Genomic DNA, 27926 nt, shown 5'->3' with positions numbered 1-27926 from the left:
CACTTTAGGATGAAAATTTAGCAGAAGTGAATGTGTTGAAAAGGGGAAGAATGTACTTCTGAAATTAATCAGAAGTGCTAATACAGATTTAGAAATAATTACAGAATTAGGGTATTGCTGGTGACTTGGGAATATTTGTTTTTTATTTAAAGGTGTTAATAAACCCAGAATGAATGTTGAAATTGATTATTTCTCTCTTCTCTCTAAGTGTGCACTGAACTAAATGCAAAATATGAAACACAATGATTACTATTAATACAAAACACCAAGCACTGCAAGGGTGGAAATGCCAGAGAGATCTAGGCAATCACCGTGTATATATGCATTTCAACATATTCCTCAAGGACAAATTCATGCTATTTTTTTTCCAGATAGCTTGCCTCATTAGATACATAGACTGTCTAGCTCCCACTGTTTTGTTTTCTTTTCATCACTGAATGAGGAAGGGAGTAGCGTCCTTCCAGGACCCTCCTACAAAGGCCGGGGGAACTCTCAGCAAATTTTTAGCTCGGATAGACTGTTTCTATAAATTCTCTTTCAGAAAGGGTTGAACCATTCCTTTAATTTTCTTATTTCTGAGATAGGCATTTGGCCCAGAAAAAGGAACTTCGGCAGATGAAAGCCTGGCAATGCTCTAAACGTATTAATAGATGGTGTTTATGTGACAAGATGGTGTGGAGCTATGAATTTCACACGGATATCGTATAAAGTACAATAAAAGCCTGGATCCTGTGTTGACCAAGCTGGAAAAGGCATCCTCCCTGGGTGGCTGCACCTGTGCACCAGCCAACCTGCGCTGGCAGCAGTGGTGCCATGCTGCCACTTTCTGTCCATTTTGCATGCTTTAAGAAAACCTTCTTTGCCCTGGGCATACTGGAGAGGGCAAAGACCCCTTTTACAGTCTTAAAAACAGCTAAAAATAAAAAAAAAAAGCGTCTCTCTAGAGTTCGAACAGTCCTAAAAGCTTTCAAAACCCATGGATATCCAACAGTGAATTAACGAGTGAATCCTCAAAGACCCCACAAGACTACAGTCAATAAAACTTTTTTAATGGAATTTTAGATAAAGGTCAACTACCTACTACAATAATCACCTGCCCACAATTGTGAGGAATAAAACATGTGAGCTGCAGCCCCATGCCACATGTGGAGGGCTGGTAGCAGCACGGTGATGAGAGCTCTTGTACCCAAATGCTTTCTGCCCATGACTTCTGTCACCCTGTAAGGGGGTTCTGAACATGCTGCTTTGTCCATAAACATATCTGTTCATTACTGGGAGACTGGGGCAGAGCTTGGTGATGGTGGTAAGTGTCCCTGCTGTCTGCTCCAAGCAGCCCTGGCTTACGGGTGCTCCCTTCTTCCACGGGAGAGGGGAAGTGTTGCTAGGATTTGGAAGGAGGGGTTGACCAAAATGCAGAATTAGATCAAGTTCTGAAATATTTACCCTCTGTATTTCACCAGGGTGTTATTTCACTGAAAAAGATGAATAGTTTGACTTGGTTAGTTATTTTCAATTTTGATGGTTTGGAATGTTTCACATTTATGGCAGGGGGTGGACGGACACTGAGTAGAGCTGGAGTGAAGCAATGCCCTGCTTTGCATAGGAAAAGGTGTTTGATTTTCCTCGAGACCCCACTTTCTCTACTGGAGTCCTGCCAGCAGCACAGGTATCTTATTCATCAGCCCATCTGCATTTAGGAGCACTAAGGGATGGAGCAGTGCTATGTAAATGAATTTGCTGTATCTCATACTCAGAGCCGTACAGTGGAGAAAAAAGAAAAAAAAAAAAAAAAGAGTTATTTGCACTGATTTTGAAGTCATTTGGTGTGTGAGGCATCTTGTCTGTGAAGTATTGAACTACAAGTAGGTAAGCAGGCTGGTGTAACTGGTGGCAGTGCATAAGGTTTGTAAGAAGAGCCCTGACAAGCCTTTATCTGCCAGGGCATTAGCAGGCGCTGCAGTACGTGGCAAACAGGGATGATGTGAAAAGTATTTCGTGTGGATTTGGAAGGTGCCAATACAGCATGTGACTTGACATGAACTCAGCCTTGTTGATGGTAATGGAAAGAGACTTAAAATTTTTAAATGTTTTTGGTTTTACATGCTTTTCCCTAGGCCGATCCCAGTCTGTAAAAGCTTTGACATGACAGCTCCTGCTAATTAACTCCAGGCAGCTCCTGCTCGACTCAGTGCTTTGTTTTGAGCTGAGTGCGAACATGCAGAGCACTGGCAGCAGATGCGGCACGGTCGTGTTGAGAGTGGGGTGCGAGCACAATTAAAATGCCTGTGAGACAGAGTGTGCCCGGGGGAGGCATGTGGATCCCAGGGGAGACTGAGATGCTCAAGGATGCCTTTGGTTTGTGGCATCTGCTCAGCTCCATCAAGGTCCTCTGGGTGGTGATTCCACATGGGCAAGGAGATATGTTGAAGGGGCTACTGATGGTTTGGCCCCTCACATCTGCACAGGGTATTGCTGCTGCCCTCCTCCAAATCTTCCTTTTGCTCAGGGCTGTAATGGCTGCAAGATATATATATATATATGTTTTGTTTTTTTCACCTAGTACTCGGGTTGGGAACACAGTTTGGGACCGGTTCCTGTCTTTGAGTGATCATTTCAAGCTCAGGGACACACCATGGCTTTTTGCAAGCTGTGTGTCCTACTTAGCAAGCCCCTGGCAGGGAGCACGGGGGGGAGGGGGGGGGGGGGGGAAGGTCTTTGTTTTGGACAATACGCTCTGCTTTGTGTTGCCTGACAATGACGGCATTGATCAGCGTCTTGTACGGCTCTTCACTAGCTGGCAGTGCAGTAAATCACGGTCTTGTTTAAACAAGTCAGACACAACAGTGGTTCAGTCGTTGCTGCAGTTACTTATGTGTAATGAATAGTATTAAAATGAAAAGAAAAAAAAAGTATAAAAATGTGTGTACTTTGAAATTTGCCTTCTTCCTGAGATAAATGTTTTGGGCTGTGCATTGCTGTCAGTTTATCCTGGCAAAAAAAGCAAAACAGCAGTACTGTCACACGAAGCTGATGAAGTATTTCTTTGAGTGAGCACATTGGTCTCAGTTTCCTCATGTTCCTGCTGATGCAATGGAGTTGCTTTCACCCTTGTGTCTTCCCACAAGGAAGGCCAGTGCGATAGTTAGCTGGCGGCCTTGTGGAGAGAAGACTTTCAGGAAGAGCAGGAGATGTAATGGTGTAAGAAAATTATTGTTTCTTCTTGTTTTGAGTGCTTCCCACCCCCTATTCCCCTTGCAGTTTATGGTGTTAAAGAGCTCATAAGAAAATCAGGTTTTGGAAAAGGCAGAGCAGGGAGCTGTGCTTCTGAGAGCTGCCACGTGTGCCTTTGATGCTGCACTAGACCAGTGTCTGAAGGAAATCATATTAACAAAGTTATTGGATCCCAGGTGAGTCGAAAGAGCTGCAGGAGGAGAAAACAGTGACAAATGAGTCTGCCACCCCAAGGCGCAGCCCGCTCTGTTGACACTTAAAACAGCATTCAGCCCCAAGCCTTCCAACTCCGCATGGGCAGTGGAGGCTGGGGAGTGGGGCAGAGCAAGGAAGGTGATGCCTTGCACCAACAGAGTTGGAGAAGCCCCAGAAAGAGGGTTGCTTTCTGTGGGGACAGTAGTAGGGGCTTTCCTGGAGCTTCTGGAGCTTCCCCACACCCAGGGATGCTCCTGCCCACTGGGTTTATCTCCCATCTCTCCTGGCTTTAAATCCACCACTTAAAAGCTCCCTCTCTGAGCAGTGCTGGGCATCAGTGCCCTGCACTGAGCAGTGCTTTATCCTGTTTTGAGAGTTATATACAAACACACAAGAGGAAAGTGTCTCTAAAACGTATTCTCCTTAGGACACCTGTGCACTTGCTGTGGATATTCCCTGCAGAGGAGGAATTTGTCAAGAGCAGTGGTATTTCAAGGGGTATCTGAACGAGGAAAGTACTGTCAGGAGGCTGCGTTCAAGCAAGTACATTTGTGGGGCAGATTTGTCATCCCCAGCACTCTGAGCCATCAGGCTAGGCTCCAGCAGGTCTCCTCCTGCTCCCGCCATGCTTTGGTTTAAGCTGCTCATTGGGACCGAAATACATCTTTCTCTCCCAACTGCTCCCCCACCCCCCACTTTTTTTTTTTTTTTTCCTTAATTTTCCTGGCAAGTGAACTTTCTTGGTTGCTTTTTTTCTCACTGTGTGGCCAAAGCTTTTGTGGGATCAATGAAGGAGTTGTCAAATACATTTTCACTGAATCCCCATCTCTAATTGCAGTGGTCCTAGAAGGCAGCAAATGGGAAAGGAAGAGAAGCAAAAGTGAGGGATAGATGGTGCCTTGTTTATGGGCTTTCTAAGCATCTGCTCAAGTTAATGAGGGTCTGGGCAAGCAATGTGCCAAGCAGCCACAGAAAGCACACATATGAGCACTTTCATACAGATCCCTGATGGAAGATGGTGATAAAATGCACTGAGTGACGCTTGGGGACATTCTGAAAAGTTTGTCCTATCCTGGGAGGTGGCAGAGGGTGAGGGAGAAGTAGTAGCAGACTGTGAGAATCTGGACCAGGATCTAAGCGCATTGTGAGTTTTGGGTTGCTTTGCATCTGAGAGTTTGGCTCTGTCCCATCTCTAATTTAATTTGTCTGGCCAGAATCTTCTTGCTTTTACACAGAAAAGGGTGTTGATTTAATTGACTTCCGTAGAGTTTCTTAGGATTTGTGCCAGTGAAACTGTTTGAATTTGGTTGTGTGCAAGGCACGTGCGCACCCAGTGTTCTGGCTTCATATTTCTGGTAGTTGCTGGAAAATTTGCTAGGGGCAGTAGTAGTCATAGGGTGGGTGGACAGGACATGGGTGGATAGGGATTGTTCATGTTTTGTGCACTGATTTTAGTGACACACAGTTATACTAGTAGTACTGTCTTAATTATGGCATTTCTTGCTGTTATGTCCATAATGTGGCATAAGTACCTATGCTCTTCAGCTAAGATGACTTTTGACTCATTTGCCAAAGCTAATAACCCTTTAAAAATAGTTTAAATCTTTTCAGAAGTATTTGACTGATGCTCTTGGGACCAGTAGTCCTTTATTTGCTATGGAGCAGACACAGACTGAATGGTGGTACTGTGGACTCCCTTAAACAGCGACCTTATGTGAGATGGAGTGATTACAGCAATTAAACTCTCTTCACCAAGGCAACCAGGGCTTTATTTCAAACTGACATTATTTTTTTTTCCCCTAAATGAATCTCTTCTGGATGCATTATTCATTTTTCATTGGAACATTTGGCCTGTATGAGTTGCATGAGCTCAAATTCAGTATTATTATTTATTTAATGTTGCATTGAGGTAACGTCTAGGACAGCCTGCCAAGGGGTCAGAGAGCATAGGGTCCCCTGTGCATCCAGAAGCAGAACACGTCCCAGGGCGGAGTTACTCACTGCATCTCCAGAACAAGTTGAGTTTGCATTTGCTTTTTGCGTGACTCCATAACCCGTCCCAAGGAAGTCTGGGGGCATTTCAGTCCAGTGGATGTGTGGACCATTATGGTTTTGACCATACTCTTAAACTTTTCTACCCAAGTATTTGGAAAAACAAAACAAAACAAACAAAAAACAAACAAACAAACAAACAACAACAACAACAAAAAACTAGGTCATGTCAGCTCAGGCCAAGACTGACAGACTGTTTAAGTTTGGTTGACTTGAATGCTAAACTGCTTGTTGCTGTGGTTCTTGTTTGGAGAGGGTAAGGTCAGCGATCAGAAATGATGGTTAGGGTGGAACATTTTCTTCAGTGACTTTGAAATTTCTAGCCTAGGATATTTTTTCTATTCCCATTTTTAATGAAAAAATGTTAAAGAAGTGCCAGTAACCCTTGCATACAATATGCTACACCTTCATTTTAAGATTGAGTTCATTGTCTGTTTCTACTATTATATAAATAGCATCTTGATTGACAAGAAAACTAAAATGATTCTGTTTAAATCTGTACTGCTCTCCTAAGAAATCTACATTCATTATTCCTGGGATGAGTGAAAGATTTACAGTAGTTTATAATCTGGTATCATTTCATTCTTCTTCTTGGTATTATTAATCACCTTGTCATAAAACGTCAGGAGAACTTTGTTCAGCCTGCATGATTTGGGCTGAGAATGCCATACTGTAATATTAATGTGTCTTAGGAAATTGGGTAGATATCTTTGCATTCTGGGAACCGTAAAATGGATGAATGATGTCCTTTGACTAGACATTAGATGCTTACAGGTTGCTGAAATTGAAGAATGGTTGAAAGAAACCTGCAGCTGTACCACTTGGGAAGAAAAGTGGTCATGCAAAGCAGAACTGGTTCAGGTCAATATTTGGTCAGAGACTCTTGAAATTGAAAGTACTGAAGATGCTGTTGTTTGTGGCCGGTTCTTCTCCATGCCAGTGCTGGACTACTGTCCTGTTGTGGCTGTGGAGATGGCAGCATCTCAGTGGTGACATGAAACCCAGGTCCCAATTATTTGGTCATTTAAAAATTCTGGGTTTCATTTCAAAAGCCCAGAGGCAGTCAACATGGAACCTGGCTGGGTTTCAACTACAGTAATTACAGCTTGCCAGTGTAGGTTCTGCCTGCCTCTTAAATCACTTCAGCTATTTTTCACTTCCTTTGCTAAACTGCTGTGTCCCCCGTGCTGTTGTTGATGATGGTAGTTTGAATGCTCAGCCTATTTATGTAACATCTCGCAGTGTTTTTACAAGAAATGTCTTTCATTGATTTCATTTTACAAATTACTATTTTTATTGCTCGTGTTCCAGTGATCCACCTCAAATATGAGATGCTTCCCAGAAGCAGGAATGCTTCTACCCCCAAACTGCTATTTTGAATGAAGGTCATGGGGCTGAGGGGTGTTCCTGCCCTTTCCTTTCGCCCTCTCACTTGGGCGGAAGAGTTTGTAATGGCCAAAATACCCAACACGTAGGCAGGAAGATGCCCTTCTGTGCACTCAATCCTACGCTGCTCCCAGGATTTTGATGCCTGTTTAATCTTCCCGGGGGCTCTGTCTCCACCCTGTCTGTCCCACAGCGACCCTGGCTTTTCCCAGCCCCCCTGGGTCCCTCCATTTCCCCCGGCCCCTGCCCTGCAGAGCATCTGGGAGGACTGCGCAGCCCTGGATCCGCACACAGGCCAGGAGAGGGCAGCGCCGTCTTGTGCCGGGCCTTGTTCCCGGAGCAGAAACCCGGGAGGTTGGGGAGGTCCCGGGTGGGCCAGGACGAGGCCTGGGGCTGGCGGGTGCCCGTTTTGAGGGCACTTCGCTGTCAGGGATCCTCTGAACACAGCCAACATGTTGTCTCAAAAATGCCACTCTGGAGGAAAGCTGGGCAGCTCATTTGCACTGTGGAGCAAGACCTCCGCAAGAGGCTGGAGACCTGGCAGCCCGGAAGCCCCCTGCAGCCCCCGATCATATTTACCTGCCTGAGGTGTCTGCGTGTCCTGGCTGTCTGCTTAAGTATGCAGCCCTGTCAGAGGGACCCTCCGTACCCAAAACAGAAATATACGTAACATGTGTTCCCCCCCTCCCCCCCTCCACTTCCTTAACTGAATTCTGAAAGCTCTGTGTTTTCATGTATGCACTGTGCTGGACATTGTGAATGCACTCAATAACGTGACCTGCTCTGCTGGTCTGTAGGCTAAGGAGCTGTAAGCGAGCTTGTCTCTCTGCAGGGCAGCTTTCTTTTTGGTTTTTTGGTTTTGAAAAACAATGGAAATGTAGTTGGTGTTCAGTCTGGCAGTGTCTTAGCAAACATATTAAGGGTTTCATTTAATAAAATCATACTTCACTTTTAGGCAAGAAGCAGAATGGAGTTGAGTCTTTTTTAATAAGTCCTTTGTAAGGCACTTGCAATCTGTCTGTATGTAAGGTTTATTCTCAGTTTTATACTTTAGGAGCCAGGGAGATTTAGTGCTGCAGTTTCTAAATTGTGCACTGCTTCTTTTGGAACTGAATGGAGAGAGAAATGTATCTTAATGTTAAACAGACATGAAACAAAAATGTGTTTTTTCCCAAAAGAAAAGTTAAGCATTTGCAAGAAAAACGTTCTTCACATAAATGTAAATTCTGTTAAAAACACATTTTCTGTCAGAAAATAATGGTGCTGGATGAGCGCTAATCATAAACCGATTTGTGCATACCATGGGAATGGACTTTTTCTGTCTTTTGTTGTAAGTCATGCTGGAAGGGCTACCACTGGGCTACAAGAGCATTGATATGTTCACACTGGGATTTGTGTCTACTTCAATTATGTGAATAACTCTATTGAAATACAACTGGGAAAAAAAAATCACATGACTTGCTACCAAAAATGTTACGTTTTGCTTCATTCAGGGGTGCCGGCCACTGCAGCTGGCTATGCACAGGCTAGGCTCGAACTGCCCTCAGGGGCACGGGCATTGCACAGTGCCCTGCTGTCCTGGATCGATCCCAGTTGGGGAGATCAGCATGTGCACTAAAGCATGCAAATTTAAAATTGGCTTTGAGGAAAAATGAGTGGTGTTTTTCCCTGAAGCGGGCTGTTTCTCTGAACATCTCTGCCAGCTAGCTTGCTTGGGAGAATATTTGCAGAAATGGAATGCGGAAGTGCTACGAACACAGCCAAATTGAATACATTTACAGATGTAACAGGCTTGGATTTTTTTAGGCTTGTAAAACTCTTTGGGGTGAGGACTGTCACTTCCTATAGATTTATAGTGCCTTACGTAGTAGGCCCCTAAACACATTGGCCTTCAGGTGCTACTGCCATCTGATTTGCTAAATGGTCATGGTACCAATGCTGGTCCCACCCCACTTATAGACCTGCAGGTTTCTGAGGCAGTGCAGGTACCCTTTATCCTCTCCAGTCTGCAGTCATGCTTGGTAACAGTGTGAAAATTGGATTTGTCAACTAGTAATCCCTTGGTGATCAATAATTAGTTGTAATTACGCACTGTTTAAGTGCTGTGGAGAGAAAATTGAAGTTTGTGGCTGGAGTAGGAAATGAAGAATGGCAGGTACACCAAGCCATTTGGGATAAGAGAAATTAATTTAAAGGACTGAATTTGTATAAGAAATGATGAGTTAAAGCTGACTTCTGTAGCAGGGCCATGTCATGTAGCTGCAGGAGTAGTTTTTAAGCTAAGCAAGCTCATATCGTTCTCAGTGAGCTTGCTGACCATGAAGTGTTACAACTTGAAAGTCTTCTCAAAACGTACCCAAAGTGAGATGTTATGAACGAACACTTACTTGTAAGGAAATATCCTTTGAAACTCCTACTGTGCTTATAATCAAAGATCCTGTTCCCACCCTAGTTTATTTTTTCATTCATGCCATGAGAAACCTAAGTCATTGCTTGAATTTGCACTCATGGATCTGCCATCCCTTTGCACTTGATCTGAAAAAGTGCAAGCCTAGATGCATGGTTTGGTTTTAGATGGAGGAAGAAATGTCATATTTCACTTCTCTTTGCTTTCTTCTCTTCTCAAGAGAGCACAAGAGGCCAGGTTTCCTGACAGGCATAGATGTTTCTCCAGCTGTCATTCCAGCTGTGTTTGTGGCAGCTCTATGTCCTGGTTTCAGTTAGGACAGAGTTAATTTTCCTCCTAGCAGCTGGTAGGGTGCTATGTTCCAGATTAGGATGAGAAGAGTGTTGATAACATGCTGATGTTTTAATTGTTGCAGAGCAGTGCTTACACCAAGCCAAGGACTTTTCAGCTTCTCACTCTGTCCTGCCAGTGGGCAGGCTGAGGGTGCAGCAGGAGCTGGGAGGGGACAACTCAGAACAGCTGACCCAAACTGGCCAAAGGGGGTACTCCATAGCATCTGACGTCATGCTGAACAATATAAAGAGGTGGCTAGCCGGGTTGGGGAGGCCGGACTGCTCGGGGTTAGGCTGGGCATCAGGCAGCAGGTGGTGAGCGACTGCATTGTGCATCACTTGTTTCGTACACATTAGTAGTAGTAGTACTATTACCATTATTAATGTTATTATTATTTTCCTGTCTTAATAAACTCTTTTTATCTCAACTCACAAGCTTCACTTTCCTGTTTCTCTCCCCCATCCCAGAGAGGGAGGGGGGAGGGTGAGTGAACGGCTGTGTGGTGTTTAGCTGCTGATCGGATTAAACCACGATACTCTGAAAATCCAGTGGTGTGTGTCCTTGGCTTTCTGTACAGACTTTGCAGTTAAATTTGCCACTTCCTCAGCTGAGAAGCCAGAGAGGGTCTCTGTATATGTATGGGTGATTTCTGCTATCGCCTATATCTGCTTGTCATTCCCTAAATAGGTATGTAAATGAAGCTGCTTAACTGCAGGAGATGGGAGTGAAATAGCTGGAGTAGACCTATGGCTCAGTGGTATATGAGAAAGAGCCAGTGAAATTTATGGTTTCTGAAGGACCAGTGTATTTTTAAGCTTCTTATAGTCCTACATTTCATAGCCAAGATTAGCAGATTGTTGACAGCTCTGTGATATATTTGCTGTCACCTGGCTGGAGTCCGAAGCAAGTGATAAATTTTTATTCTGAATGAGCTTGTGTGACACGCAATGACAGATATATTTTTGTTACTATAAGTATGTAGCATGTCCTAAGGCTGGGGATTTTGGTGCTATTCTTGGTGTGGCCTTGAGTGATTTGCTTGCTTTCCTTGTGCTTCTGTTTTATCATCCAAGAAAAGATGGAAAAAGTGACACATTACTCATTTCCTATGATGGCTCATTCTTTTCCTGCGATGCTGGAACCTGACACAGGCTCGCATCATTTCCACTGAGTTCATTGAAGACTGTCTGCTGGCAAGAGGCAGTAAGTGCAGAAAGAATCCAACATTTCCAGTTGCTGTTACTGAATTTCATGTATCCTGGGAATTACGCAAACTTAGATCCAAAAATTTTAAGTGTTTTGGAGTGAATTTTGGTAATACTATAGCGTGAGAAGAATCCCCTCCCAGAACATGTATTCAGTGTAGAAGAAGAGGGACAGCGTGAATCAATTTTGGCCTCATATGACTGAACACCTAGAGGAAGTGAATTTGCAGATTTTGGCATGCCAGTAAAACTAGTGCTATAGATTGGCAAATTGTATTCAAATGAAGAAGAAATGAATGATAGTTTATTGGATTTCCTCATCTTACGCGGTGTCTAAATTTATCGCAACAAAATGAAATCTGTCTTCCGCAGACCTTTTAAAAGGTCTCGCATATATCAGCATTAGTATGATGTAACAGTGTTGGAGCTGGCATTCTGCTGCACAAGAATAATTAGAGTCAGGTAAACTGGCTTTGTTTGCAGTGGGAAAATGAAGAGAAGTACAGTGGTATACCCCGAATCCAATGGAGTTTCTGTTCGCTGCTGGAGCTGGCTGTGGACTGTGCCAGAGCCGTTGTCATCCACGGTAAATCATCTAGTGAAATGGGGCCACAGATGGTGTTTGAAGCCACTACAAAGAGTGCAGGAGTAGCCAATGTGCAGCTTGGAACTGGGATGTCAGTTTAGGTCTGGAAACTGCCTATCACTTGTAACAACACCTTTTATTGGCTTAGAAAAACAAAAAAAAACAGGAATTTAAAAAAGCAAGTGATCACCTTATTCCCTGGAATAGGAACAGTGAATTTTCTTACTGAGGACCATTCAGAAATGTATGCAGACTAACAACTTCAGTTCTTCACCTGGAGGATAAAAGCAGCTGTTTCCAGGCTGGGTAATATGCGCCCGTTTGATGTGACTGCTGGGAGGAAGCAAATGGAAAAGAAATTCTTGGTGAAGGCTGCTGAGCTTGCCAGCGAGTAGGATGGAGAGAAGTGCAACACTGCAGCGCAAAGGCATTTGAAAGGAATTTTTCTCATGTGTGCAGCATGGGAATCACGGGAAGCTGCCCCTTCCCTTCAGTCAAATGGTCAAGTGGGGCTCTGCTCCCAAGGGTGCACATAGCATATGTGCAGCAAATGGACTTGTGCTGGGCCCCGTTAGCTCGCACTGTCTGTTTTTTGTAGCTGGCTTGCCATGGGGGAGCTTGGCAAAGGACGGTTTGTTTTGGTGGAAAACAGTGCTCTGTAAGGGGATTTCACAGTACATGCACATGCGGACTCCCCGGATCAGGCCTGGTTAATGGATTTGGCCAGAAAGCTGAAGGGAGCAGCCAGTTTGGGAAGTGGCATTGCTGTCCATGTGAGTCCCTTCGAGAGCTCAGAGCATCTGTGCCCTTCAAACTGCCAAGGAGGGAGCAGCAGCAATCTTACAAGGTGTGAAAGAAGAGATATGTATATACAGCAGGTGGATGTGTAAGAGAGCAAAGCCCCCACCTCTGAGGGATTATACTTTTTTACCATGCTGGAGAAACGTTCAAACTGTATCTAGAAATGGGTCCTTCTGAATTCGAGAGCAGAATGGGAATGGTAGAATGTAGCAAGCAACAACAACAACAAAAGCCAACAACAACAAAAGAGTATGTATAAGTAAAATGCATACTTTAAACTTCATGTGGCATGGGTTTAGATTTCCTAGATATGTTTTCTGGGGTTTTAAACCCTTGATGCCTCTAGAAAGCAAGGGATTTGGTGCCAAAAGTCCATCATGTTGCATGGCCTATGCCATTTTCACATACCTCGGGGCGAAGGGTACAGGAATTAATAGATTGCAAGGATTAGTATTCATTCTTTTGACTCTAAATAGTCCCAGGCAAATGTATTTGTAGCAAAGGAAGTATCTGTGTCTATACACAATTTACTCTGAAACAGCTTAGTTGTTTATGTAAATTATTTTGCCTTTGTGTTGCAAAAATGGAGTTGTAAATGATGCTGGGAAAACCAGAACAGGAGAGAGAAGGAGAATTAGCTGGGAGAGCAAATCTTGCTTGTAGAGACTGAGAAGCATCAAGAGGCAGAGAAGTTCTTATGCAGTTGGCATGAGGAGTTCAGCCTGGGTGAAAAGCTTGAGGGTTGCGTCTGTTCTGCAATAGCTTGAGAGGTGCTGAGCTGGCATCCTCAGGCTTGTTTTAGTGTAGCGCTGTTTTACCAGGCAGGCAACAGGCAGGAGATGCCCGACCTGGGGACATCTTGTCTGGGTTTGCTTCTTCCGTGGTGGCTTTCTGCTGCCTGGCTCCTTGCTCAGCCCACATATCCTCCTCCATCAAGGGTAAAGATGCTCTCCAGAGCACCTCCAACACTTGGGTGTGCTTAGACATCAGAAAGGGATGGTGTACCTCTCTTGCTACAGACAGTCGTGGTGATTGCTTGCCTCAGGGGGGAGAGCATATGTGCAGCAAATGGACACTTATATAACCCTATTAGCTTATACTGTATGATTTCAACTGTTAGTTTGCTACAGGGAGTTGGAGAAGAAGAATTAGGTAATATAAATAGAAAGATGGCATCCTCAAAAAGAGCACCATTCAGCACATATTGCTGGCTGGCCTCATGGTTCAGAGCTGATAAGCAAATTTGGCCTGGATCCTGTTGCAGTGTTTTACAGTGGCACCAGCATAGCAGAAGAATTGGCACTATCAGCAGAGGTGGACGCTGTGGGTGTGATTCCTGCCATCCGCTGCCTGTGGCTCTGGCTGTGGGAGCCTGCCTCTCTGTGGCAAAAACCTCCGGCCAAATTAATTGTGATTAATTTTGATTACAGACCATTCCAATTGAAGTGACTCTCAAGATGAATTTGTCTGATGTGTGCTCTAAATGGCAAGTTGCTCAGAAGTGCTCCTGCTAATGTATCCTCCAGGTTTATTTAAAATGTCCTTTCTCTTTCTTTCAGCAATTGATTCCTTGTACAAATGCAGATACTTTGCATTAATTCCCTGCAGGGCTTCTATGCCGTATTTTTGGCTTTTGATTGGCATTGTGGAAAACATGAAAGCATCATGCAAAAATCCTATTAAGAACTTATTTAAGGGAAGGTTTGATCGAGGACCTCAAGATTTGGTCCATATTACATGATGGATTTTAACATGTAGAGAAACTGTAACAGGTTGAAGTGCTGGAGTGAAAAAAGAGTTAATAGTATTGTCTGTTCAGCAAGGAGCTGTTGCATACTATTACATTTAAAGAAAAGAAAAATACAGTGATTGCACCTGAAAGCCAATTCCTCCCACTGTTCTTTTGACTTGTCTTGTGAATATTTTGTGGGACTGACTGAAGGCTTTGTCTGGTTAGCAGGAGCCTCTCCACTTCCTAATAGCAGTGCAGAAGGTATGGCACAGCACTTTTTTTTATTTGCCTACTTATTTATTTTTTAGAATGAGTGTTTACAGAAACCTGGGAAATTGTGTTTTGACCCAGGCTTTAAAAAAAGCCCACCTGTATTTCACTCATTGCAGTATTCTGAAAGTTCATGTGTTGAGAAGCACTTCTCACCACAAACAAACTGACAAATGCATTTGAAATTGAAAATTTCTGATTGAAATGGGCAGCTCAGAGCCTCCAGCTGCTGGTGACCGTATTGCAAAACAATTGCAACATTTGCAGTCTCTTTGCAGAAGCTGTTTCTCTAACAATCGGGACAATTTTAAATATTTAATTGGAAGTGGTAGGTTTTAAGTAATAAAGAACCCTGCTTTTTTCCTTTCTTTGTCTAATTAACACATGGTGGGGGCAGCTGGAGATCCATCATGAATGCTGAAGATAAATCATTTCATGGTCTTACAGATTTCTGCAGAGAAGGAAAGATACTTGGAAATGTGCAGGTTTATTTGAAAACTACATCTTGAAGACCTTCCTAAGGGATTAAGAAAATTTCAGAGATGGGAACATGAGCAGAGGAGAATGACATAGATATTTTTTTTAATTTGTAGGCAGTGATTAAGATGAGCAGGGAGCTACCCACTGTATGGCAGACAGCACAGTCCTGAGGCTGCAACACTGGCCAAGGGCTCAAACTTGAGCTGAGTTTCTTCTTGTGCTGATTTTCCTTGGCGTCTTTACCCATTTTTGGCTAGGGTAGACGCTGGCTTCTGGTCATGCCCTCCTGTGACCTCTGCTCACCCTTGAGATCTATGGTGGGGCAGTTTGTGTTTGGGGGATTCTTGGTGGGGAAAAGGGACAAAGGGAGGTGTTTTGCCCCTCATTTGATCTCCAGCTCCTCTTCCACAGCTTGTTCTCCAAGCTTGTTTGAGTCTTCCACAGATTGTTTGAATCTCTAGTAAAGCATTTGCCACCTCCCCAGCTTCCTGTCTCAAAGGTAGGACTTCAGAGGAAAAAGTATTGTGCTGCCAAGACACAAGCTGATGGTAGCAGGAAAAGAAAGACTTTGAGTCCACCTCTCTGTCCCAGAAAGGCCTGCTTGTAGTTGGAGAGGCTCTTTGTTACTGAAATACCTCTGCCACCAGTTAAATGTGGGCTTGAAAGTTATCCTTTTAAGTCCTGACAACTGTTCCTTTTGGAAACTCAGTCAGTACCACACTGTGAATTCAGTCAGGTATTCCCTTGACATGCTCTGAATGTATTAAGTGATGCAATGTCAGTCAATCAAAGCAAATTTGCACTTATTTCAGAAAGAAATCTGAATATGTAACTGTTGTAGTGGTGAGGGGTGAGCAGAGATTTTCACAGTTACTTTGCTGTGTAATGAAAGCCCTGAAGAGTCATGTGGCCCTCCCAGCTAATTCAGTGATAAGATAAACCTGCCACTGCCAATTGTTTTCTCATTTCTAACCATTGTTTTGTCCAAGCTTAAATCACAGTGTTTGTGTCTGCTTGACTATGGTTTACAAATGAGTGTTTTAACCTAATAAGGGTCCTTGCTGAGGGATTTTTGGCTTGCTGCAGCTGAGCAAACCAAGCTACCAGGACAACTGTGAGAAGTTCCCATGAAAGTGTTCCCACATCACCCAACTGAGGAATTTAGAAAAACATTGTTGCCAGCAGCTGGCTTCAAAGATGGGATCTACGTCACTGCTAATCACAAGGGGGTTGTTTTCTTGCAGGTGGGGTTGTTTTCGTGAAGTTGTTTGTCTGAGTGCTTTTGACCTTGTGTGAGGCACTATCCACCCCTGTTAAGTTTGCTGTAAGAGTCAGGCTATTCGGGTAATAAATGGAAGAGCATGATCTGACCATACTAGTGTCTGTCATGTTTTCGGCCATTCTTCCTGCAACAGGTCCTGACTCCCTGGTTGTATTTCCAGTTACCCTTTGCAGAATTCTCTTCTTGAGCTGAGAAGACAGTCAGGGATGAGAACAGGGCCTTCTGGCATCCAGAAAATCTCTTGTTGTTTAAGCTACCTTGTGTCTCAAGTCACCTTGAAGAAAGTAGGCTATTCAGTAAACAAAAGGGAAAATCTGCGTACTACCTTTTGGGTTTGGTTAAGACTATAACTTTCAGCAGGTGCTGCTGCTAATCTGCCTGTAGAAATTGATTCTTTTTAAGAAGCAGCAGTCCAAAATTAATTTCTGCAAATGTATTCAGTCTTCAAAGACACCCTGCTAAGGACTTGAAACCTGAACAGGCCGCCGAGGCCTTTGGGAAGCTTTTCCAGCTCAGGAAGAAGGCCGGAGGTGTAGTGATGTTGGGCATGTGGAACTGAAACATTCATATTTGTTGCAGCTGCTTCAGCCTAGCCCTTCGTGGCGCATCTCTTTGCTCAGGAAATGCAGCTTGAAGGCACTGCCCTCTCTTTTCTTTGGTGCAGGTCTCTGTATCCAGAGGCTATGTTCATGCCAATGAGAACTTCCATGAAAGGAAGAATCTCAGGATTTGGCTTAAAGCCTAACTGCAGCTGGCTTTGTGGCTAAAATTCAGGTGGTTTACTGGAGTGAGGGCTGTGGAGCTGGCTGCATGGAAGGGGTTCTTCTCATCCTCCTTCACCTCTTCTCCACTGTATGATGAGTTTGGGGTGCTCCAGGGCCATTTCCAGAGCATTGTGATTTACCAATAATTGCACTGCTTTAAATCTATTGTTCGTTTACTTTTCATAAAAGTCCTCAGCTTTAAAGCTTGCTTTTAAACTTTTATTTAATTCAAGCTTATATAGGTCTGTGGAAAAAAAAATCCTATGCACTTTTGTTGTCCTTTAGCATCTGCTTCATTATCCATTGTATTTCAATACTTATTTATTCCAATGAAGGAATATAAATGTTGAAACATTCTGCAGGAAGCTAAATGAACTGCCAGCAGTAAATAGCATTTTTGATTAATTTAATCATTTTTCTTTTTGTTTGCAAATTGATTATAAATACGCTTAGATTTTTACAACATTGGTTGCTATTTGAAATTATTCTGCAAAGAGATTATTTGAATTATTTTGTACTGGGTATGCTTGCAGGCTTTCATTTGATCAGCTATGAACTTAATGGTGTTTTTTCTAATAGTAGTTTTTCTGTTCATGAAGTATGGTTTGGCTGACAGTGCAGGGTCTCCTGATGCATTGAATTGAACGCTTTCTCTCTCAGGATGAGGTTTTAAATGATTTTTAGGAGTTAAGTGAATATCAATTTCCATGTTATTTTATTTGTAACTTTTCAAAATTCCAAGCCTTTGTCCTTCTGTTCATTTTAAGATTCAAACTTATGGTGTGCATTCAGATTGCAATGACTTTTTTCCATTATTATTTCTAATAATTCTTAATAAGAATGTCCTGTCCATTTATTATACTTTTCTTTATAAGAATGTTTTAATATAGCACTCTGAAGCATGTGCAACATATGAAAACTTGAAAACTCTTGTGCTAAGGGGAAATCTCACTTCAGATTTCTTCACACCGTAGTGCAGAGCTGACTTGGGCACAAGTTCTTAAGATCAGCAAAATTGTTCCTTGAGATATTTAAAGAAAATGCATTCTAAAATCACTGGTCATCTGCTGAGACAGCAGCATCTTAGAAATTTAAGATTAGTAAAGTGTTTAGATAGGAATGTTTGTTTTTAAAGTACTGGTACTCCATGACTGAGACCTTTGCATGATGGTCTTGGAGAATTCAAGGAGTCTTGGCATACTTTTTCCTTATGCAGTATTTTAACCGTATAAAAGCAATCTTACATCATGTTCAGCGTAAATTGAGAAAGTGGAGGTGGCTGCACTTTTAAACCAGTGGCAGGAAATCACATTAAACTCAATGTAATTACATTGTTCTAGAAATGTGATTATGTGTTTCAACTACCAGCCTCCCACTAAATTACTTCAGATTAGTCTCAGTCTTTGGAATGAAATCCACCTGATTTAGATGTAAAAGATGTAATAAATATGAAGCAATGCATTTTGCATTTATATTTTATATTCACCTGCGATTGCTTATTACATTCTCCAGATCTCGCCTTTCTCGATGCATATATCTCACCTGCTGCATGCAAGGAAATTGAACCCTGACTTCCCTTAATATCATGATATTTACTCTTTGTAGTACCACATGCATGCCATTACATAATTTCACACAGAAGTGTAAAGGGATGTTGACTGCAGGAATGTTCTGTAAAGAAAAGGGTTTCCCCATGTGACAATCAGCCCAAGCCTTCCCAGGAGTAAGTACAGCCTCAATTGTACTGGTACTGCTGAGCTTGCACATCCCCAAAAAGTGAGACAGAAGGGTAATACTGGTATTTCTGATAGATGAGCTTTTGGCTGTGGTTTGAAGGCCCTCTTTCTGAAGCCTACTGCTATGCTGGCAGGCAGGGTGTTATACCTGAAAATAGTTGTGCCTGAAGTTAATTGAGGATGATAGTGTGACAGCGAAGATTTGAGTCAGGAAGACAGCAATACCGGGAAAGAAGAGAATGCCTTTCTCAACACCATTTAAAATCAAAGGAACTCATCCATACATTCAGTGATTTTGTGAATGGTGGCTTTGTAATTTGAGCTTTTCATCAACAAAACAGATAATTTATATCCTAACTATCAGATTAGAAAGGAAGCACAGCCAAAGTAAAATACTGGCTTCTCTTTCAGTATCCACAAGCTATTGATGTAAGTAATTGAGAATATGGTTTTGGATCAGCAATTACTGGCTCAGAAGATATTGTTACTTTAATGCCTCGGCACTTGACTCTCCGATAAGGTCAGATATAGTGGCAGTAAGAACTGGAGGAAATAATTACAGCCACAATCATGCAGGCATTGACAAACACCACCTTTGCAGGAGACTGGTTTGAAAGCTGAGCTCTAACTTGACATCAGTGTTGTGACTGGAAAACAGTTGTGGTTTGTAGATGCAAAATTGTGCCTACAAAAATAGAAGGCAGGTTTCTTTGCTTTCCCTTTTCCATCCTATGAACAAGCAGAGTGAGCCAGCTGTTGGAGCAGGCTGCACTGCTCAGCCCTGCAGGTCCCAACAGCATCTCCTGTGCCGGGGGTGCTTCATGGATAGGTGATTCTGGGGGGGGAGATTGTCACTTAGGAATATATCTCTGGCTGGCTCTTCAACTTTAGTATAAGGTAACTTTAGCCCTCCCTCCTTCAACACCTTTCCATATCAAGTCTCAGCGAACAGGGCTTTCCCCTAGGTTTAATGAGTGTTTGAATATCTCAGCAGTACAATCAAAAGGTCCCTGGAAATAAAGGTTTTATGACTGTACAAGCTGCTCAGATGTGCCACAAAGATAAGATAGGGAGGAGCGTAATTAATCTTTCTGCCTTCTTCAAGATACATTAAGATCAGACCAGGTCATTTTCTCTGAAGAGCTGTGAAGGGGAAAAAGGGATTGTCTCCTGAAATTAATGTCCTGGTCCCCAGGATTAGCCTCCTGAAATATGCCTGCGAGTGAATGCCATAAAAGAACAAGGAACATTTATTGCATCTTGGTGTATTTTATAAACCATACTGAACACTATTAGGCACTCCCCCTCAATAAACAAATAAATAAATAAATAAATAAACAAAACCCCACAAACTCACATTATTTCCAAATACTGGTGGGCACATAATGGATAATTTTATGAAAAATACTGCCTTTTTGGTTTTCAGTGTTTTATCAGATTTTTCATGGTCTGGGAAGTGCATTTTCTAACTGTCATCAGGAAGGCTGGGCATCACAGCTTTTTCTATTTCTGCCATTGAGCCTGGAGTGGAGAAATGTCCTGGCAATGTCCTCATCGGAGAAGGAAGCCTGCTCATCTGGTGACCCTGGGAGAGGAGTGCTCCTGAGGGACAGTTCTTACCTTCCAAGCGTAGGGAAGAAGAGCCGTGATGGAACTTGTTTTACTTCTCCCTTTGAAGCAGGAGAGGAACGGCCGCTGTTTTCCTGCTCAAGCATAACTAGTCATAATTAGTTTAGCCCTAGGTTGTTGGTCTTTTGCTGTGCTAAGTCAGAGGCGGGTGTGTGCACAGTTCTCACAGTTAAGAACCCCGGTGGAAAACCACACTTGCACCATCCTCCTTTCAGTCACAGCCATTATTTGACTGGCCTCAGATTTCTGAGCAGATGGTAAGCATCCTTAATGCACGAAGATGATTTTGTCCCCAGATGCCAAGCTGCGATACCATTGCTTGGCACCTTGGAGCGGGGAGCACAGCATGCTGCCCCTTGTTAAAATGACTTAACAGCTGATTTCCTTTATTGAAGGTTTGGAATCCCCCCGAAGCACAGAAGATACCCTTGCTGAATTAGCTCATGTTTCTGTGGTTGGAGACCATATATCAGAACAATTTCAGTATTCACATCCTCTAAACAAGTCTCATTAATCACAAATTCATGGCTAACAGGGTTAGGGATTAGTCAGGATTGAAAAAGGAGGATAGGGACAAAGCATCTCACCGAGCATTTTTCACTGAAAACCAGAAAATACCTTAAAAAGCATCATAGCCCTTTTTACTGGTAGTTGATTCAGTGCCCCTCAGCTTCCCCAGTGTCAAAGCATGTTTTTAGAGTGTTACTGCAAACAAAGCACATTCTTTGAAATGCTGAAAGTTTAAGAGACTTATTAGCTAGCACCTAGGCATGTGTTGCCTTCATGAAACTTGAGTTGTTTCTTCTCATTCGTTTTGTTCACCTTTTGCAGAGCTGGTTTCTCATCTGGTTTCTGAGGATGTATAGGAGCTTGAAGCTTAAATTCTGGTCAAGAAAACAGGTTAACCAAAAACAAACCTGTATGAGAGTGGCTTGTTCCTGTCCTCAGAAGTGCTGTGCAATGTCTCTTGCTGTTTGTCTTACCAAAATTCCTGGGGGCAGTGCTAGGTGTTGGAGCCTGCTGTCCTACCACTTGTAAGAATCACACCCTGCTGAAGGGCTGAAAAAACCCTGTCACCTGTCCACTGGTGAGTGAATGTCACCTGCTCCCAAACTAGTGAAGTAGCTCATGTTAAGAAGGATGTTGTGGCTGAACCATGTTGGAGGATGTCCTCCATGCATGGGGAATGGCAGTACTGCAGGCAAAACCCAAGCAGCACGGTCATGGTGACAAACAGCTAAAGGAGAAATGCTGGAGGATGAAGGAAGGGGTTAAGTGGTTTAGTACCATTAGGAAGGAAAGGGAAGTCCACAAAGGGAACAATCCTATCAACTGTATTGGTTTAGGAAGTGAATGACTGCTTAATACTCCCTGCATGCAGGGACCAAGCGACCGGGATCCCCTTCCCGCACCTCTTATATCAGTTGTCTTCAGATTCTTACAGCCCGTTTGCCCTGTTATTTCCCTATCTTTGTTTAACATGCACAGCCAGGACCTAGGTCTTTGTTAGAGATCAAAGATCTGAGAATGGATTTGGTGCCATGAAATCTGTCCCTTTAAAAAAAAAAAGTCAGAAGCACAGCATGCAGCTGCCTTCTGCTCTGTTTTATTGCTTTGCCGGACCAATCTGCCCTTGTGCTATATCACGTTTGAATCCATCCTCAAGCAAGCTGCTGTCTGACTGGTCTTCAGCCCTTTGAGCACTAGAGTTTAATTTAAAAATCGCTGCAAGGATTAAAGAATCCTTCCCCAATCCTGCTGGGCCAGGGTGAGTAATTTCTTTTGACAATCAAGTAAAATGCCATTAGTTTCTTGCATTACCATCAATCACTTTGGTAAATGGCAAGCAATTTTTGTGCTGTGGCTGGTAAATTTTCCTGACAGTTCTGCAAGGCTGTGTAGGCTTTCTGAGCCACAGCAGCACTGTGAGCAGCAGGTTTTTGAGAGGTGGAAGCTCCAGACCTTCTTGCCCATCCCGAACACTGGGGCTGCCAGTTTGTCTGCCAGACACCAGCTCCCAGAAAGGTGTTTTGGCCAGGTCTGCAGAGCAAAAGCTGGGGCTTAGAGCTTCAGGGTGCCTAGAAAGGGACAGCCATCTCCTCACCCTTATGGTTAGAAGTATTGCAGGCAAATCCAGCAAGCTCACACTTCAGCACCATCTAGTTGCAGGTCGTTCTCTGGCTTCCCTTGCAGCAGGGTATGGATGCAGCCAACCTCTGCTACGCAGCCTTTCTCAGCTGTGCTTGGGGAGGAGATGTAACTTGGGGCTTGCAGAACCCTTGCCAGATCTGCTGAGGTCCAAAGGATTCCACAGGGTTGATGGCAAAAGCTCAGTCTATCTGAAGAGGGCCTTCCAAAAGCTTCTGAGAAGCCCCACCTGAAGAAAACAAACTGGGGCTTTCAAAGATAAAAAAGCCTGTGAGGACAGTGCCCAAAGGGCTACCTTGGGCTTGCCTGACCCCAAGAGAGGGCTCATTTCACTGGGAAGTGCTTAATCTCCAGAAGAATCTTGTAAAGTTGTTGTCTGCAGCTGGAAAAAAACTTCTGGTAAAGAAAGAAAAAAAAAAAAAAGAAAGAAAAGTATTTAATGGCTTATCGCAGCTGGAGGGCTGGTTCTCATCAGAATTCACACATTATTAGCCTACTTGGTGGTCATTGGTGCCTGGAGTACAAACCACATAATCATAATGTTCACTAAAATTTTCACTTGCAGCAGAAAAATGCTTTTTTACTGTAATTTATGGTACCACCTTTTCAAGTACTAGTCTGAGCTATACTGGAAATTGAATTCTATCTTGTGGAAAGGGAGATTATTTCCTGAGCTTTGCTTATTCACCATCCTAGCACATAGCACTCAAGGTAAAGGTGCGCACTGAGATGATGGATTAGCAAGTGTAAGACGACCACTGTTCCATGTGACAGGGGTATAAAGAACGATATTTTTATTTTTTGACAGTAAAGGGGAAATGGCATTACTAGCAATATTCAGCAATGTACTCTGCAGCCCCAGTTAGCTCTGCATATTTTATAGAATCCATTTTCTTTCTTCGATTAAACAACATAAAATCCCATAAAATAATTCAATATAAACAACAACTGCTAGTTCAGGCAAAGTTCTTGTGGCCTTTCCAATTCTGGGAGGATTTTCACAGTGCTTTGTTTTTTTTTCTCCCCTTTTCCCTTTAACTCTGTCCCTTGTGCTTAGGTCTTTGGTTCCTTGCCACAGTCCCAGTGGAGTTCCTAATAACAACCCTTCCTTTGTTGTTTTTTAATGCAGAATATGGAGCAAGTGTAGAAAAATGTATGGGAGATGCCCTGAGGGCTGGACAGCCTTCTTGCTGTCCAGCGATTGTCTGATGTGCCAAGTGTTGGGACTGGTTTCAGTAGAAGTTAGAAGTGTATGTTTCAAAAATCTTCTCTCTGTAGTGTTCTTACTTTTTAAGTCTTATCCTCTGATCCCTGGTAATTAATTATAGTGGTTTGAATTATATTTAATATACTTCTTCCTTATAGGAAATTTAGCTGCAGTGATGGATTATTTTAAATGCTGTAAAATCCCATCCAGTGCTGGCTGAGACAATGCTATGGAGCTCATTATCTAGTTTTGCAGGGAGAGGGATGGAAAGTTTGTACTTTATTGTTGTTTGGTGCTTCCAGAAACTGTGACCTGTTGGGAATTGGCATACAGGACGTGGACATAAGCAACCAGGGGTAGGCCTTAGAAATCTCAGGGCCTGCTGTAGCTGAGCAAACCAAGCTGCCAGAGTAACTGTGAGAAGCTCCCATGGCAATGACTCCCACATCACCCAATTAAGGAACTCAGAAAATATTGTTATCAGCAGCTGGCCTCAAGGACTAGGCCTATGTGACCGTTAAGCACAAAGGGGGTTGTTTTCCTAACTTCTAATCAAAAGGGGGTGTTCTTTTCTTGCAGGTAGTGTTATTTTCTTAACGGTTTGTCTGGGTGCTTTTGACCAATAATCTTGTGTGAAACACTGTCCACCCCTGTAAAATTCACTATAAAAGTTGGGCTATTCGGGCAATAAAATGGTGAAGCATGATCTGACTCTGCTGGTGTCTGTCATGCTTTCGTCCGTGCTTCGCAACACTGACCTCCGGGGCTTTTTTTTTTTTTTTTTTTTTTTTTTAACTTGTAGAGGTAGAAAAATGATCCCTTTACAAAGATTGTTTGTCTCCTAGGAGGACTGAACTCTGTTCAGCCTACAAACATTTTTGCCGTGCTGATTTCTGACAGGGAGACTTGTAATAAAAGGAAACCTATAAGTATCTTTGTCTTTGCAGGAGGAAACCTCTGACTTACTTTGATATTTTCATTATAGTTTTCAAAGCTGTGTTTCTGCATGATTGCAAGAATTCCAAGTTCAAATACTTTGGACACCTTCAGACTTGATAATGCATTTTCTCCTGTACTTCTAGGCTTTAAGGTACAGTTTCATCTAATAGCATTACATTGGTTTCAAGGTAAAGGACATAGTCTGAGTGGTTTAGATCTTTCAAAGAAAGGTTGAAGAGACTGAGTGGGCTTTGATTTTTGTTCTGTAGACGCGTGTTACAGAAAACTACTCCAGCGCTTTCTGTCTTTTCTCAACAGAGAAGGTACACACAAATTGTTGTGTTGGAGAAAAGAGGGCACATACTTCAAATCTTGAAGATGTCTAAGAGGGCATGAGAGCAGGCACTCTGGAGCTCTTTGAATAATGATCAGCCCATCATAACTCAGCTAACTGAATGGAGGCAGTGGAAGAAAGGAGAATATCACTCCTCGTTCAGGGGAGGCAGGGTTGTGAGCGGGTTGTGCATACTGATGGGAAAGTGATGTTGGGTAGCACAAGAATCATTTAGAGTTGGAAGAAGACTCTCCTTTTGATCAATAGTAATAATAGTCGTTTCATGTTTATTGAATACTGTGAAAGTGTAAAGTGTCAGGCAAGCATTAGGAATTGTGGACTCTTTGTAGATTTTCAGCGTTTGCTGCTCTCCATGCGGGCAAAGAACAGAGGACCTGAAAGGCTTCCCTGTGTAGGTGCAGCAGGAATATCTGGAGTTGTGTTAGCGGGATATCAGGGTTCTCCTGGTTTTAGCACAATCTCAATCTCACATTTGCTTATACTATAATTAAAATAATTTGTGTGTTAATGGGCCAACAACATTTTCAGGTGGACTGAAAAAAAAAGTGGCTTCTAGTTTTATATGTATTATGAAAAGGCCAACTGCTACAGTTGCAGTATATTTTGCCTCCTGGGGTGAATTTCTATACCAAGGTGAGTAAATACCCTTATTTCCATTTTGAATTTGCCCAAACAGTTAAATGATTAACAGACTGCCTTCAGTTAATGGAATCGAATCCAAGGTCTCCTGCCCCAGTACCTGGTGGCCTTTTTTTTCCCTGAAGGAAAAAATTCTGCTGCCGATGTATTTTGATGAAAACAGTGTTCACTGAGGGAGGTGGTGTTTTGATCTCATACTGTGTAAAGACTTCAGAACCTCTCAGGTCTCCATAGCAGTGTTGCAAACCCATAGAAACAGGTTTGGTTTGTGACAGGAATAAATCAGAATTAAAAATAATAGCTTTAATTTCCAGACAATCAGAATGTCTTTCCACTGTTATTTTAAGTTCTATTTACTTACCTACATAAGAGAGAAAGCAAACTGAAAAATTGACTTTCTGCTGCAATACCTTTAAAAAGAATTAGCAAAAATTCAAAATTCTACACTGGGTATGGAAATACAAGGTAATGTTTGACTGTTTTAGAAATGCTCCCATGTTCTTTGCTGAAATTATGAGTTTTGTATTACATCTGGAAAGAGTTTCTAAGATATCTTTCCCTTCAGAAGAAATTAATAGGGGGCAACTCCTCCTTTTCCTGGCTTTGCTTCACAGATGTGAAATTTAACTTTTCAATATTAAAAATTCACTATAAAATTCATCAATCTCTGGTGATTTAGAGTGGCTGTGGATCTCTCCTAAAATATTTATAAGCTTTTAGGAAAAATGGGTGGCTCTTGAGAAAATTTGCTGTACTTTTTAGGGAAATTTTATGTACAGTTTGATCAAAGATCAGAGGGAGGATTTTTGATAAAATATTCCCCCCAACATCACCTCCTATTTGTCATCCTGTCTTATTTTGATCATGCTTCTGTAAAAGCTTCCTCAAAATCATAAGCCATCATACTCAAGGGTAGATTGTGTTAATTTGTCTTCCCTAATAGTTAATTTATCACATGGAAAGCACTTTACTGTCAGAATCCAAATTAAAATCCTGTTTACTCTTTTAATTATTCAAACTCCAATATGCTAGTGAGCTTGATGCTTAGCATATTTTGATACATTTCGTAGGCTGCAAAAAGAGCTTGATAGCTTCAGTGGTAGTTGTATCACTCTAAATCTTTAGCGTTGATCCCCTCTATGACTGTGAAAGGCGTTCTCTTCCCCGAGTCTTTGGGCTTTTTTCGTCTGTTAGCCACTATGTCTGCTGAGCAGCTCTGCTTCTGCCTTGCCTTTCACTGGTCACTGTTGCTATTTTCTCTTGCTTTGTTCTTCCTGGTGCTTTGGCCTGTACTTTGATTCCTTGAGCACCCGTTGGATGGAGATATTCTGATACACAGCAGTAACAGCTACTTTCAGAGAAACTGCATCCCCAAACATTTGATGGGGATAAATAAGACAGTTACAAAAGGTTATATAAAAATAGCAGATACTGAGAGAAACTGAGGTATACTGGCAAGGAAAAGGCAAATTTCCTGATGTGGTGTCAAGGTGAGAGAGTTCTGAGGCTGCCAGAGGCATTTCCATGGGGTGGGTGGTGGCTGAGAAAGCGTTGGCCCTGCAGTGGGGAGGGCTTTCGGGGCAACAGGGCCAAGTCAGGCAGAGCACAGCAAGTCCACGCCCTGTTTTTAAAATGAATTTGGGTCAATATATGCATTGGACTTGCAATGAAGGGGCAGCCACTGGAGTAGGTTTTAGCTGGAATGAAATGCGGAGGTCATTTCATAAGGAAAACTCTAGCTGACTGGGGAAGCTGCTGCTTCCATCTGTTCTGAGCTTTCTTTATCCCTGAGGGCAAATGTGCTTTTTTTGTCCCACCATCAGTTCCCACTTTGTTTCACTGGTCATACCTATTGCCAGTGGATTTGTACCAGGGTCACGTAAAGCTTTTAACCTCCCTTGAGAGAGGGAATTAGGAGAATACAATAAAAGAATTTACTAACTTTTTAGAAAAGGGGGGACTGAGAGGGGGAGTTAGGAGAATCTTATCAAGTAGAGATAGAGTGCTGATGGCATTAAACTAGAATGCTACTTAGTGTCTTTGCTAACTATGGTGCATTGTTCAAATTAACTAAAGCAAGAAGCCTTGGGCCCCTTACCAAGGTCAGTCTCCTAATAAGAGTGTGAGCCTATCTTAAGAAACTGGTAGAAACTGGTCCTGTGGATGGACAAGAGCCAAGGAGCAACTGAAACTGAGTCTGCACAAAGACAAGAGGTCAACTAGTGGTGACGAGGGAGAGTCATCAATCTTCATCCTCATGACCCCTGACAACCACCATCAGAATACGCTGCGCAAGTGCAGATAGGAGGAGTTTATGGAAATGACTCCTTGGAACTAATTTTAATATGAAGTGGGGACAGGTTATGAATATGTATAGGTGTATTGTGAAACTTCATGCATATGTAACTCTTTGCTGCATATAACCATGGCAAGTTGCCATGTCAGGTGCACACAACTTTGGCAGGACTACCCCTTGTGCTGTCCAGCACTGAATAAACATACCTACTTTATAATCTTACTGATTGTGGAGTCCGTTTTTTCAGAAGTCA

At 42.7% G+C, this 27926-nt stretch overlaps 1 protein-coding gene across 3 annotated transcripts in view; it reads left to right on the top strand.

Moving 5' to 3' along the window:
- Positions 1-27926, top strand: part of LOC101803831 (transmembrane protein 132B) — a 267174-nt gene that overhangs the window by 82466 nt on the left and 156782 nt on the right. Inside the window, exon 1 of one of the 3 annotated variants that reach the window (XM_013098081.5) lies at positions 21712-21857. The exons of the other annotated variants lie outside the window; for them this stretch is intronic. The gene's annotated coding sequence lies outside the window, so the exon portion shown is untranslated. Of the gene's footprint in view, positions 1-21711; positions 21858-27926 lie in introns of those variants that run through there. 3 annotated transcript variants of the gene reach the window in all.

This window comes from Anas platyrhynchos, chromosome 16 (genome assembly GCF_047663525.1).
Source record: "Anas platyrhynchos isolate ZD024472 breed Pekin duck chromosome 16, IASCAAS_PekinDuck_T2T, whole genome shotgun sequence".
NCBI lineage: Eukaryota > Metazoa > Chordata > Aves > Anseriformes > Anatidae > Anas > Anas platyrhynchos.
Note: the sequence above shows the minus strand (reverse complement) of the source record. Positions and strands in the feature narration are given on the sequence as shown.